Here is a 15518-nt window from a genome sequence, read left to right as displayed (position 1 = left end):
GCATCTAGCATGCTATGGGCCAGTCCAGTTTATTTTTCCCATAATCTCTATTACATTTCCTCAAAGGCCTCTGACTTGGTTCAGACCTCTGCTTGGCTCAGAGCTCTACCCTGGATCCTACCAACTCAGCTATTCTAAGTGGTGCCTGGACACTGTTCTGATTTTCCCACGTTTGCTGAGGCTTAACTTCAAACAATATAAAGAATTTCAATCCACAAAACCAGCTGGTGTCAGCCTTTAGGTCATTACCAGAAGGTTGCTATAGACATGCCTCTTCTACTAGATAATTTGTGCATTTTTTGGCAAATATTTTTGAATATCTGTAAGATTACAGACGTGTGTTAGGCTCTGTGAATGTCAAGGTGACTTTCCTCGGCAGAGTCAAAGCCCTTCTCCTCATGGAATTTAGCTTCTAATTGGGTAAGCAGACATTTAACACATCAAGCGAATAAATAAATAAATACAGATTTGAATAAATACTATGAAGGAAATAATAAGGATGATGAAATAAACTAGAGCAAACTACCTAAAAACTGAAGGATGGGAATGGGTCAGTCAGGCCAATTGCTGTGCTAATTTAGAGCGTTTCTAAATGAGCTTGAATTTCTCACACATTATAAACACAAGTTTGAACTTCACATATTGCTTCTCCTTGGCCATGCCTGTTCCTAGATTCTTACTTCTCCACTGAATCTCCTTTGATTTCACCATATGTCACACTGTTTAACCTATAAAAATAATGGCTATTGTAAGAACAATGATAAGGAAATGATCAGAGAATTGACAACAAACATGAAGATGGGAAATCCTCCTATCCCCTGAACAATGATTCTCAGAGTTTAGGAAGAGACATATGATTCCACTCTACTCCCAAAGTTTCTGATTCAATACTTCTGGATAAAGCTCAAGAATCTGAATTTTTACCATACAACCCCAAGCAATGTTGTCATAGGTGGTCCTCGAACTATATGTTGAATAACAATGCTATAAAAACAGAAAAAAATGGCTTTAATATTTAATACTTGATAAATTATTAGTGTCAAAGTGCTTTGGGAGTCAGGCAAATCCAATTCAAATCTTGGCTCTGCAGACAATAACCTCAGCCTCATGATTTTCATTTGTTAAAAAAAAAAAAAAGCAAGAAAATAAAGAAACCTGCCCCATTGTGAAGATAAAACGAGATAATGTTTTATTATTAAGATAAAATGAGACAATGCTTAGAGGCATTTTCCCAGGGCCTGACACATGTTAAGTACTCAAGAAATGAGTGTGTGATGATGATCATGATGATGATGATGATGTTTACAACAGTGATAGTGATGATGGTGGAGGAGATGGAGATGATGATGAAGATGAGGATGCTGTTGATATGCAGGAGGAATGCATAAAGCTACATTTGCTACATTTGGTTCCAAACAAGTATTGTGCATTCTAAATGTATTACACTTTTCCCAGAAGAGGCACAGTTCTTCTGAAGTTTGCAATCTGGGGATAAGAAAGACATAAGTAAAAGAAACAAGAAAGCACAGAAAACAAAGACTCAGCATTAAGTCTAGTGCTCAGATGACTCCAAACGTTGCCCCAGAAGACAAATTGGTCAAAGCTGGATAGAGTCATTACACTGGTTATCTGTCGTTTTGTCTGTCAGTCATTAAGTATCTTCTTTTGTAGTGTAAGAAGCTTCATTTTCTTTTGAAAATTCTTCATCTCCCACATTCTTGTTCTACACATTTTAATGGCACTAAGCACACTTCCAGATCAAAGTGAGGGACTTCAAGTCAGTCCTGATTTATCTGAGTCAAAGGTCAGGGCTGGCCAGGAAACCTAAACCAAAGGTTTTCTAGATCAAGCTTCAGCACTCTTGATGATATTTTAGGAAAATAGAATTTCTGCTATCTGCGGTTGGATTAGATTAGATTATAATAAGCCTAAAGATACAGGAGCCCATCTCTGCCACAAAGCAGAATATGCCTTCCTGAGTAGGGCAACAAGTATAGAAACAGAAAGATTAAAAAAAAAAAAAATTTTGGCTTATTTTGAGCTTTTGATTTGTTTCCTAATGATATGTTGATATTTTGATTCTATTTCCATCCAAGTCAATTCTATCCCTTGACTTCCCACAAGCAAAAGCTGCTAAATCCCACTCCCTATTTGTTTTTAACGTAAACTGGTCTAGGGAGCATCTATTTTACTTAAAACTAAAGTATTCCTGCTAAATATTGAAATTATAAAGGAGAATAAAGACAACTGAGGATAGAATGGATAAGAATGGTAAAAGCCTGCATATTGCAGATTATATAGAGAGTTATTCATTGCTTAATGATAGGAATACATTCTGAGAAATGCATCGTTAGGTGATTTAGTTGTGCGAACATCACAGAAAGTACTTACATAAACCTAGATGGTATAGCCTAATACACACATAGAATATATAGTATGGCCTACTGCTCCTAGGCTACAAACTTGCACAGCATGTTCTGCACTGAATACTGCAGGCAATTGTAATACAGTGATAAAATTTGTGTACCTAAACAAACATAGAAAAATACAGTAAAAATATGGTATAAATGAAAAAGTGGTACACCTGTATAGGGCACTTACCATGAATGGAGCTTGTAAGACTGGAAATTGCTCTGGCTGAGTCAGTGAGTGGTGAGTGAACGTGAGGGGTTAGGACATTACTGTACATTATGGTAGATTTTAAAAGCACTGTACATTAGGGCTACTGTACATTTAGTTGGAAAAAAATCTTTAATAATAAATTAGCCTACTATAAATTTTTGGTTTATAAACATTCTTTAACTTTTGACTCCTTTGTAATAACACAGCTTAAGACACGCATTGTACAGCTATACAAAAAATATTTTTTCATTATATGCTGATTCTATAAGCTTTTTCCTTTCCATTTTTCTTTTTTTTTTTTTTTTTTTTTTCATTTTTTAACATTTTTGGTTAAAAACTAAGACATAAACACACAGATTTGCCTAGGCCTACACAGGGTCAGGATCATCAATGTCACTGCTTTCACCTCCACATCCTATTCTGCTTGAAGATCTTCAGGGGCAATTACATGCATGGAGCTGTCATCTCCTATGATGGCAATGCCTTCTTCTGGAACACCTCCTGAAGGACCTGTCTGAGACTGATTTACAGTAAACTTTCTTTTTTATAAGTAGAAGGAGTATACCCTAGAATAATGATTAAAGGTATAATATAGTAAATGCATAAACCAGAACATAGTCATTTATTATCATTACCAAGTATTGTGCACTATACACAATTGTGCTCTCTTTTCTTGTGCTCTACTTTTATAAGACTTGCAGTGCAGTAGGTTTGTCAACACCAGCATCACCATGAACATGTGAGTAATGCCTTGCACCATGTGGCTAAGACATCACTAGGTAACAGGAATTTTTCAGCTCCATTATAATCTTATGGGACCACTATTGTATATAAAGTCCATCATTGACCAAATTATCATTTTGTGGCCACTGTCTATGGATGAAATTCAAACCCACTTGACCAGGCTTCAACACTCACACTTTGACCCTTGCTCAGACAATTCCACCCTCTGAGCATTAGAGAAAGTTGGTCAATGGGCTGGAGCGATGAGGAATTGTGCCATGAACAGGGGTGTGATAAATGGGTAGGGTTTAGATGGGCAAGTAGTGCTGGGGTGGACCATGTAAGTGACACATCACAGGGTTAGAAACAGAACAGGGGACTTGCACTTTTTGAAAGGGAGTCTCAGATGGACAGGAGACTGAGTTAGACAGAACATGTTTCAGCTCATACGTTAATTCAATACACATTTGAAACTTTTAAGAACTCATTAGATGTCTCTCTATAGGGATTGCAAAACAATCTTTAATACTTCAACCTATCAGAGATCAGATATATTCTAGAGAGTAAGAAGAAATACATTCAACATAACATAATGAAAGTCTACTAGATCAGAGTTTTGCTTTTTATAGTAGAGTAAAATAATTTTAAAGGATTTCAAAGGATTAAGCTCAAAAAGAAAAATTGGCAGTGTAGTGACAAAAAATCAGTGGTTCTGCCGCAGTAAATATCTCAGCCTTTTATTTGCACCTGTGTTGAGGGTCATTACCTCCATTCAGCTCATTCCCTGACCCGACCACAACGCTGGCCAAGACAGATCAACAAAAGAAATCCCACAGAGATAAGCCAACACTCTGGAATGTCTGGTGCTGACTCAGCCAGAGAAACAAGTTATTCTTCCTTAACGTCTAGCCTAAATCCTAGTCTTTGCAGTTTAAGCTGTAGCTCTTCTCCTTGACCTTGTACTCCTGGATTCAACAACATGACCATTGCATCTGACCACAGTAACTACAAACCCCACTGCGGCTCTTGCTCAGTGCTGCTGAAGATGTAAGCACATGCATGTACATGAACCTCTATGAAAGGTGTGCAGTGACTACCAAACATGGGGAGCAGCCCTTGTGAGAACAGTGTGAACCACCTGTCAGAAAGAACCAAGTGGAAGTTCCTGCCTAGTCATCTGCCAGTGAATGGGTCATCAGGAGGGGCCTCATGCTGGCTTTTATCAAGGTGGGAAGCACCGTGAGAGCCTCTCCCATCAGCTTCAGCACCCCTGTTCTACCTGGCATGAAGCAACAGGCTGGTAATTGCTTCAATCTAGAGGGAATGGAAATTCAATATGCACAATTCCAATTTAGGGTACCACGGCAAGTCTTCGGGTCAATGGATCAGTTGCAGCCAAACAAAAAGAAAGGGGACAGAAACTTTATCGCACGTGACCGTCACTGTACACGGGGCAGGCTTTTGTTCCTCTGGCCAGGTCAGAATGCTTCAAATCCATGAACCAGGAATTGCAATCTGTGTTAATAGCTCCTCTGCGCCTTCCCACTTTTCTTGTGCATGTCACCAACTAAGACGATTTTGACTGCTTTACTTTAGCTAATGGATATCAGGAGGACAGCAAGTATGTGAACATACTTTCACAAAACTCCATAAATTGCCTAGTATTCAAGCTATTGATATGCCTGTTTTGAAGGCCATTTGCTCCTCCATCAATTAAGAATAATGACACAAAATTTGTGGTATGCCTTTCTGTGTTCAGGGAGAGGGAGCAGTGTATAATGAAGGAGAGCTGAAATATTTGTTAATTGCCTTTTCTGTACCAGACGTCTGCCAGATGCCTTATATTAATTACTACACATAATCCTCACAAAGATGCCTGTGAAATAGGATTAATTATTTCCATTTGCAGATGAGAAAACTGTGGCAGAAAGATCTAATGTTGCTTGCTCTGCTCAAGATCACAGGGCTAATAAAAAGAATTTTCTGGCTGGGTGTGGTGGCTCATGCCTGTATACCCAGCACTTTGGGAGGCTGAGGTGGGCAGATCACATGAAGTCAGGGGTTCAAGACCAGCCTGGCCAACATGGTGAAACTCTACTAAAAATAAAACATACAAAACACAAAAAGAATTAGCCAAGTGTTGTGACAGGCACCTGTAATCCCAGCTACTCAGGAGGCTGAGGCAGGAGAATCGCTTGAACCTAGGAGGGGGAGGTTGCAGAGAGCCAAGATCATACCACTGCACTCCAGTCTGAGTGACAAAGTGGAACTTCATCTAAAAAAAAAAAAAAAAGAATATTTAACACTAAAATCCAGAAGGCTTTTACCTATGTACATGCGCACACACACAATTTGCACTTACGAACACATGCAGGCACCCACTGAGATTTATACACAGAACACATGAACAGAAGTCTACATCACTTTGTGTATACACACTAGTTAGTGCATACATTCTCTTCAAACTGACCAATGGGAACATAGATGACTCAAGTTCTTCATTTCTCAAAGTATTCATATTAGCAAGTGGTTCCAGTTAATTCACCCAGAACCAGAAAAACAAGTTAAGAGTGGACAAAGCAGCCCCTCCATCTACACAGTCCTGGACTCTTGGCTGGCTGAGCTGGCAGTTGGCACAGGGGCTCCAAAGAGCCCTTGAACATCTGCCTGCTTGAAGGCAGAGACTAGATCAATAGCCAATCAGAGACTTTCCAGGACTCTGGGTTTGTCATTCTCCAATATTATGTAACCCAATTCCTGTCCTTAGGGAAGGTATGCTTAACTTCTGAGTGTGGATGCTGAGTTAAGGTGAGGATACTGAGGTTGAACAGAAGAATAGCATTTTAGAGATACCATCTCATACCAATCAGAAAGATATTATTTAAAAGTCAAAAAACAACAGATATTGGTGAAGCTGCAGAGGAAAGGGAATGCTTCAACACTGTTGGCGGAGATGTAAACTAGCTCAGCCACTGTGAAAAGCAATTTGGAGATTTTCCAAAGAACTTAAAACAGAACTACAATTTGACTCAGCAATCCCATTATGGGTATATACTAAAAAGAAAATAAATCATTCTACCAAAAACACACATGCGCACACATGTTCAATGCAGCACTATTCACAATAGCAAACATATTGAAGCAACCTATGTGCCCATCAGTGGTGGACTGGATAAAGAAAATGTGGTGCGTACACATCATGGAATACTATGCAGCCATAAAAAGATAAAACTATGTCCTTTGCAGCAACACAGATGTAACTGGAGGCCATTATTCTAAGATAATTAACACAGGAACAGAAAAGCAAATACCGCATGTTCTCACTTATAAGTGGGAGCTAAGTATTGGGTGTTACGAACATAAAGATGGCAAAAGTAGACACTGGGGGCTATAGAGGGGGAGGGAGGAGGTGAGGGTGTAAAAACTACTAGGCTCTAAGATCATTACTTGGGTGAGAGGATCAATCATTCAAACCTCAGCATTACACAATATACTCATGTAACAAGCCTGCACACGTACCCCCGAAACTAAAATAAAAGTTGAAATTATCAAAAATTAAACATTAAAAAAAGCATTTCAACTCTTAGGCACCTTTAGCCCTTTAGCACTGGCATGAAGTGAAAATTTAGTAGATGTTTTTGACTGACTGACTGATTGGCTAACCAATAAGGAAAACCAGAAGATCCAATGACCATTCCACTTCTGTGAATGAAGACATTTTACATGCATCAAGCCTGTTACTGATCAGAAGAAAACTTTTGCAACCAATTTATCCTTAAACACATCATTTCCCTCTGGATGGGAATAAGCCCCAGCTCAGCAGCCTGGCTGGCTCTTTCACTTCCCAGATGATAAAGGGATTCCTTGAAGAATCAAGGGATTCAAGGGCATCCTTGAGCTAGATTTCCCCAAGTAAATGAATTCCACCAGTCACTCAGGCACCACTCCCAAGAAGCAGGCTGCAAACATGAGTCTCTTCTGGAGGTAAGGCTCTAATCTGCACACCATATACTGCTCCTTCTTCCTCATCCTCAGACTGCTGACTCCCTCTCTGTCATGTCATTGCCAGCGCCTTACGTTTGGCTACCCTTCCCATTTCCTTTAGGCTTTGCAGATTTGGCTTTCTATTCAGACCAGACTCTGATTTGATGTAATTTACAGCATCTGTTGAGAAACTTGTAATTCAGGCCTGACCCCTCAAAATCTCACTGGAAAACGCTCTTTTTTCTGTTCTCGACCAGAATCTCAGTCCTCTGAATATGTTACGGGCTGATTCCACACCCTCTCATCCCCGCTACATACACACAAACATTGAGAAAGAGCAGGAGGCAGGAGTCTTCCCAACATCCCACTTGCAAAGGGAACACATGTTCATCCATTCTCTGGCAGCCGTTTTTCATTGTGATGCCTCCAATCTAAATGTCAGTACAATTTGCCCTTATAAAAATACAGCTCCCTCCCCTTCCTCCACCAGGGACTGCATCTGTAACCACGGTAACAAAATCCAGGTGCAGCAGCACAACCACAGTTTCTATGAGGATGGAGAGCACAGAGAGGCAAAAGGGAAAAAATGGTGCTGCAGTGTTCACATACAACCTGGGGTCTGCCGAGGGTTCACGTTTTAGCCCTGCCCGGAAAAGGCTCCACTCACATCTATTTTATAAGGCAAAAATCACCCCTTACCAGGAGTTATACTATTCTACCTATTCTTGTACCTGATGTCAAAGCCTCTGCTTTATACAGTCAGTTCAGCAAAAATAAATTGTCACTTTCAGGAACAAAATTGTCAAAGCTATAGGTTGAAATGTCTAAAGCCAAGGCAATCCCTGCTTTGGGGTGTTTTGTGTTTTGGGTTTTTTTTTTTTGAGGTTTCTTTTTCAATTGAATGAGTTACTACTGACTTTCTCTCTCTCTGACACACACACACACACACACACACTCACTGGCATGCACACACACACATGAAAGCAGAAGGGGAGGAAGAGGGAGAAAATACTAAGAGGCTCTCATTCTTTGAACATCACAGTGCTAGTTCTTTACAAATAATGTATTTGATAATCGCATCAGCCACGCTCCAGTGTATATGTGCCAGTATATGCATCTATATGTAGGTGTTCATACTTACATGGCTAGTATACATGCATACATGCATATGTACACACATAGAAGTTTAACGACTTGCCTAAATTTCAGCAACTTTTAGAGCTAGGTATGCTCAGAGTTTAGGAATCCAATGGCTTCTTTTTATTATATCACATTGTACCCCAAGCGGAATCTCAAGGACTTCCCACAGGCAATACATACATACATGCATACATAAATTTCCAGGCAAATTGGCTGGCATACAAGACACACCACAACCTGAGAAGAACAAACAGGAAGGTCCCTTAGTTGAGTCTCTTCTATGAGCTGGAGGCAGTGCCAGACGCTCAGCCAACTTGGGCCCCACAGGTTTGGCGTGACCAAACACAGACATCTACTTTCTGCAGGAGCACAGGGAACTCCCTGATTGTTAAAAGTCCTAGGTACTTTTAAACAGATAGAAACATCCTCTTGAGGACAGAGCATAAGTAAAAGAAGCCCAAAATAAGGTATTGGGAAGGACTCTGCCAAAATCAAGGTGCACTCCCAGAATCATTTGCTTTGACTTGGGTGATTTCCTGACGTCCACTTTGACAACTACTCAATTTATCTTTGACACAGTGATATCCATTGTCCCCACTTAGTTTTTAATTTCCAGCCCCACCTGGACTACACTGACCATGCTGACTTTAACAAGTTCAATTTCTACCTTTATTATTGACCTATAATTGAGATCCACTCAGCAGACATTGATACCTAATCAATCCTGTAATTGGACATACCCCCTAGATTGACTCAGTCATGCCCAGAGCTCAGCTGCCGCTTCTTTCTCTGCCTGCTGTCATCTAATTCATCATGACGCTTCAGTAACAGGATGTGAAATGAGAACTTTCCTTTTGATTTAGCACTTTAGCTAAGGCTCTCAAGTTGAGAGTAATGAAGGGAAGAAATGTCCCCAACAATTAAAGCCAAGCAAAGAGCTAGTAAGGGAGCTCCCAGAATTGAAAACCTATGGAGTTTTAAAAAATTTAACTTATTTTGTTTTGAGATAATTGTACATTCTCATACAGTTGTAAGAAATAATACATATCAACAATAGTAGTCAGAGACATCAATACCTCCACTTTCCACAATGGTAGAACAACTACACAGAAAAATAATGAGAAAAGGGAAGACTTGAATAGTACTATATATCAATCAGACCTAACAGACACGTGCAGAGTCCCTTATTCAATATTAGCAAAATACGCATTCTACTCAAGTATGCCTGAGACAATCTCAAGGATAGACTCTATGTTAGGTGATAAAACAAGTCTCAGTAAATTTAAAAGATTAAAACCATACAAAATACATTCTCCAAACACAATGGAAAAGTTAGAAGTTAATATCAAATGGCACCTCAGAGATTCAGAAATATACAGAAATTGCATGAAACACCCTTAACTAACCAGTGGGTCAAAGAAAAAAATCTAAAGGTAAATTGGAAAATATTTTGAGACAAATGAAAATATAACATACCAAAACCTATGAGATTCAGCAAAAGAGGTACTCATAGGAAACTGTATAGCTATAAATGCATATATTAAAAAAAGAAATCTTAAATCAATAAACTAAACTTTTACCTTAAGGAATCAGAAAAGCAAACTAAATGTAAAGCAAGCAGAAGGAAGGAAAAATAAAGATTGGAGCTGAAATACGTAAAACAGAATAGAAAAGCATTATAGAAAGCCAGTGAAACAAAAGTTTCTTAAAAGGATTAGCAATGTTGAAAAATGTTTAGCAGGGGCCGGGCGCGGTGGCTCAAGCCTGTAATCCCAGCACTTTGGGAGGCCTAGGCGGGCGGATCACGAGGTCAAGAGATCGAGACCATCCTGGTCAACAAGGTGAAACCCCGTCTCTACTAAAAATACAAAAAATCAGCTGGGCATGGTGGCGCGTGCCTGTAATCCCAGTTACTCAGGAGGCTGAGGCAGGAGAATTGCCTGAACCCAGGAGGCGGAGGTTGCGGTGAGCCGAGATCGCGCCATTGCACTCCAGCCTGGGAAACAAGAGCGAAACTCCGTCCCAAAAAAAAAAAAAAAAAAAAAATGTTTAGCTAGAATAAACAAGAAAAATGTCAAATTGCTAATAATCAGAAATGAAAAGAAGGGAAATTATTAGCAACCTTCTATAAATAAAAAGGATTTTAAAGGAATGCTATGAAAAATTATGTGTCAATGAATTAGAACCTAGATAAAAATAGATTTTTTTTAAAGTCTTATGAAGAAAAGTACAAGAATGCTACATAGCTTCATTGATTAGCTCTTTCAAACATTTAAAAGCTAATTAAAACTAATCCTTTTCAAACTGCTCCCAAAAAATAAATGAAGAAAAAGAACGCTCCATCTTACTCCACTTGCTACTTGGATGCCAAAACTAGACAAACACATTATGAGTAAAGAAAATTTCAAATGAATATCTCTTATGAATATAGATGCAAAAATTCTCAACGAACATTACCGAATTGAATATAGCAGTATACTAAAAGGATTCTACATCGCGACATGACCCACTAGGATTTATCCAGGGATTTAATGTTGGTTAACACACAAAAATCAAACAAGGTAATAACGTTAATAGAATAAGAACAAAAAATTCACAAATTCTCTCTATAGGCATGGAAAAGGCATTTGACAAAACTTTCTTCCCTTTATGATTAAATTTAAAAAAAAAGACTCAACAAAGATAGAAATAGACTTTTTATCTATCTATAGAGTGAGAGCATGTAAATGATAAAGTACATGGTATAAAAAGTTAACAGTATGTGAATCTGGGTAAAGAGTATACAGGTATTCTATTACTACAGTATATAGCATACAGGTGTCCTATTATACAGGTGTAGTGCTTTTATCCCAGCAATCTCTTTTTTTTTTTTAAGGAAGAATAAAAAGAGGTCCAAGGCTGTACTTCCATGAAAAGTAAGTTATCATCTTATTCTCTGTTTAAACTATACTTTCTGAGCTGCAGAAACATAGCAGTTTGACTGGATCAAGCCTGGAAAATTCTTGGAAGAACTTAACATGTGTCCCCTAAAGTGTGGGTTACCACAAGAGAGTTTGTGGACTCTGACCTGGAGAGGTCTGAATCAGCCACAAAGATTGAACAAGGAGAGGGGAAAACAAGGGGTCAGCTCTGTCTTCACCAAGCACAGGAAAGAAGGCAAAATTCCCAAGAGGCATGTGAATGCTCTGGGAAGTGTAAATAAAATAAAATCTCAAGTCACTTTTAAAGGATCCTGAACAAGGTGGTGTCCTGCCAAGATGCAAGATCCCAGAATTGTTTTGTCTCATAGGGACTGACAAAAGTCACAAAGGGGACGAGTTACATTAGATGTCCCCATACAGGAGTCTCCAAAGAACCTGTAAAATTATGTTTTGGAAAAACTGTTCCACACTCAGGCAGCAGAATGGCACCTAAATAAAACCAAGTCGGCTTGTTTTTGTTTGAATTCATGACCACTGCCTCAAGGGGCCACTAGGACTGCTGCAATTCTGCAACCACACTTCCCTAGTTCTTTCCCTTCCCTGCTCTCCTCCTTCACCTTCACCCTCTTGTTTACCTTCAGAAGATAGTCTATAATGGACCATGCCAAGCTCTGTGCAGATCTCCTCATGTTCCTAGAGTACTGCAATAATCCCTCAACTGGCCTCTCCACTTCTGACCTTGATGTTGCCCCATCTCATCCTCACTGCTTCTCTGCCTCAATGTTCACACCTTGTGTCCTTTGCATACGAGGTCTCCTCTGCTTGGGTTTTCTTCCCCATATTTTTCCATGGCCCACTCACTCATTTCCCTTAGATTTTTTCCTAGATGTCACTTAACCAGAAAGTCCTTCATTGACCACTCTATATAAAATGGCGACCCCCTTCCCAGAAATCCCTCTTCCCCTTTTCTGCTTTACTTTCCCCCACACCCCCTATTGTCTTGAGATTCTATATATTTTTATGAATACATTTTGCCTCACCCTGCTTGAAAAAAAGTTCCAGGAAGCAGGACATTGTCACCCAGGTTGATATCCAGAACCCTGAGCAGTACCCAACATAAATTTAAAACACAATGAATATTTGTTGAATGAAGGAATGACTCCCCGCTCCAAGCCCTAATCCAGCAGGATGCAGAGGCACTCAGACCACGTGAAGGAGGTAAGACAATGATCGTGCAGAGCAAAGAAGCAGATCCAGCCCAACCCCAACTCTGATCCATGAGTAGAGCCAGGCCTGAGCAGGTGAGGAGGAGAGGCTTTCCTCTGCATCTGGGAAGGAAGCTTTAATTTAAATATATCTCAACTTGCTAATGCCTGAAGACATGACTATTCTAATATCGAAAACAGACCAGAAATGCTGTGAGACCATCCCTAGATTCAGTCCTGTGGTGGAGAAGGGAGAGAGAATGGAATTGAATTCAGTGAAAGAAAATAATAAAGCCATTTCCTGGTCTCCCTGCATAATTAAGTCTGTTTAATAAACCCTTAAATGAGATGCCCTTAGTCACTGCTGGCACAGATGGCTATTCTGGAGGAAAGTGGTGTAGCCAATTGGGGTATGAGCAAGTCCTTGCTAGAGTGAGAAGATCCTTTTTCTTCACAAGGTCAACAGCATCTTGCTCAGTGTGAAATAAAGGTATGTGTGTGAACTGAGCTCATGGGGACAGGTGCCTGCCCTCATCCTCCATCCAAGGCAAAGCTGGAATTTGCCCACAAAGCCCTGGATCTGTCTTGAGCCTCCAAGAGCTACAGTCAGTTTCCTGGGTTGTGATTAAAGTATCATGGCCTTAAAGGTGCCCAGAGAAGAATGGCTTTATTCTGCTGATGACCCAAGAAAAGCATTCCCCAAACATGTGGGAAGAAAGAATGGCACAAGGAAAGGGAGTACAGTGTACACAGAATCACCCAAGCGGTGTAGCCTAACATTAAAAGGAGAGCAGTGTTAGGGCTGCGGTGGGACAGGCAAGAAAAGTTTAAGCTGAACAACACCTTTTGGCATCTGAATTGTTTGTTTTTCAAAAATATGGAACACTTCACAAATTTGCGTGTCATCCTTCACAGGGGCCATGCTAATCTTCTCTGTGTTGTTTCAATTTCAGTATATGTGCCGCCGAAGCGAGCACCTGAATTGTTTTAAATAAACATGTACTATATACCTACAGGTTTGTTTAAAAACATGTCTGAGCACACCCTTTATATCTTCACCCTGGTCCCTGATTCGAGCCTGTGTGGTAGGAGAGCAGCTGTCAGAGACTGCACAGAACCCCTGGAAAGCCTTCTCCAAGTTTATCTCAATTAGTTATTATAGACCACGTGGAGCGGATGATCTACATAATTCCCTTGCAGCTTTAAGTTGCAGTATTTGCTGAGTATTGCACTTTTGAAATCTCCTCAGTGACAGGACCAAACTTTACATCTACACATGTGCGTCAGGCACCTCCATACTCACAACATGATCAGAGCAAGCAATTCACAATTACGTAAAATAACACTTATATGCTTGACAGTGCTGACAACATGACAACATGCCAGGCAGTATTCTAAGAGCATTATAGGTATTAAATAATTTAATTTTCATAATAACTCTAAGAACAGAGTAGTTAAGTAACCTGTCCAAGGCTAAACAGCTAATAAGTAGAAGAACTGGTTTGAATTCTCAGCATTCTGGCTCCTGAGGATGTATTGCTAAGGATAATTAGGCACAAGATCCAGAAGCAAACCTCGGGTTGTTTATTTCTCTTTTTTTCCTTCTGAACTACCTTCCTCTGAAGGTGATGCATATGCAATTCACTTCCAAGCTCGCACCAACACTGGACTTTTTTTAATCTGCCACAAGCCATGCCTTGTTTTCTTACTTTTATTTGTTCCTCCTTTGCAAGATATCTGCCATTCCCTTCCACTCAAAGTCAATGCAATGCCTTCTCTTTTTACTATTTCCTTATTCAAGGCTCTTGGATACTTAATACTATATTTAATGAATTATTGAAGCTCTGAGCAAAAAGGCTAGAGTTAGACTGGGTAAAGATGCAGCCTGGATATTATAACTAGATTCCTGGGATCTTTGGAGGGCCAAGCACTGAATAACAATTGTTAATCTTTTTGAGTTTACACAAGACAGTACACCATGGTAACTGAGATTCTAAGTACATATGTTTGTCTCAGTGTTAACAGTATCACCCATTTGATGAGGCACACACCTGTGATCAGTGTCCAGGCTTTTATGGCTCCATCATTAGACAATGTGCTGGCCTCCACAGAACCATGGCCCTGGCAATGCCATTTCAAAAACCAAGACTGCTGACTCACTAGGCTGCAGCAGTTATTTCTGAATAACATCCCACTAGAGCCAAAAAAGGAGACCTTAAATGTTCATTCTGTCTACAGCAAGATCCCTGTGAAAATTAATGAAGACTGAAATGGTTCACAAGAGTATAAGCAAAGCATATAACAACAATGGAAAGCAATGCCCTAAACTCTAACATATCAAGTGAAGGGATACTTAGTAGCTTCCAGTCTGTCTCCTACACAGTTGTATCAGCACTTGGTAAGTGAGTAAATCATCCTCACATGAGAGTTCAAGTAATGACCTTCAGAGGGGATCCCTGAGAGCCAAGCCATCCTATGTTTGCCCTATTGTTAACACAAATAAAATATATCGTAAGATCATGAAACGTTCTTTCTTTTGGAGGGGATGGATGTGTTTATGTATAAATTGTGGTGATGATTTCACTGGTATATACTTATCTTCAAACTTGATATTGTCATCAAGTTTTGTGCATTATATAGGTATATTTTCTTGTATGTCAGTCATTCTTCAGTAAAAATTTTTTTTTAAATAAGAGATTATTTGAAAAAAGAAAAAAGAGAGTCTTCCTGATTCATTATGTAAAAGGTCTGGGGCAGGCTCCAATATGATCATCAAGGTGATTCCAACACAGTGCACCTGTCTGGTATACCAGTACAGCCAGCCTAAAAGGGGATGGGCCACTTTTCCCCTAGCAGAAATACCAATACTGACATGCCTGAACCAGAGAAGAAATCTCCCCAACTCTTAACACAAGGAAAGAAA

General features: G+C 39.7%; 1 non-coding gene across 1 annotated transcript; it reads right to left on the bottom strand.

Moving 5' to 3' along the window:
* Positions 1 to 13466: 13466 nt before the first annotated feature.
* LOC116542172 lies at positions 13467 to 13572 on the bottom strand. The gene has a single exon (XR_004265107.1). It is a non-coding gene; the product is annotated as a U6 spliceosomal RNA (small nuclear RNA).
* Positions 13573 to 15518: the final 1946 nt, after the last annotated feature.

This window comes from Sapajus apella, unplaced genomic scaffold (genome assembly GCF_009761245.1).
Source record: "Sapajus apella isolate SASKATOON/1434 unplaced genomic scaffold, GSC_monkey_1.0 scaffold163, whole genome shotgun sequence".
NCBI lineage: Eukaryota > Metazoa > Chordata > Mammalia > Primates > Cebidae > Sapajus > Sapajus apella.
This window is presented reverse-complemented; position numbering and strand designations above follow the sequence as displayed.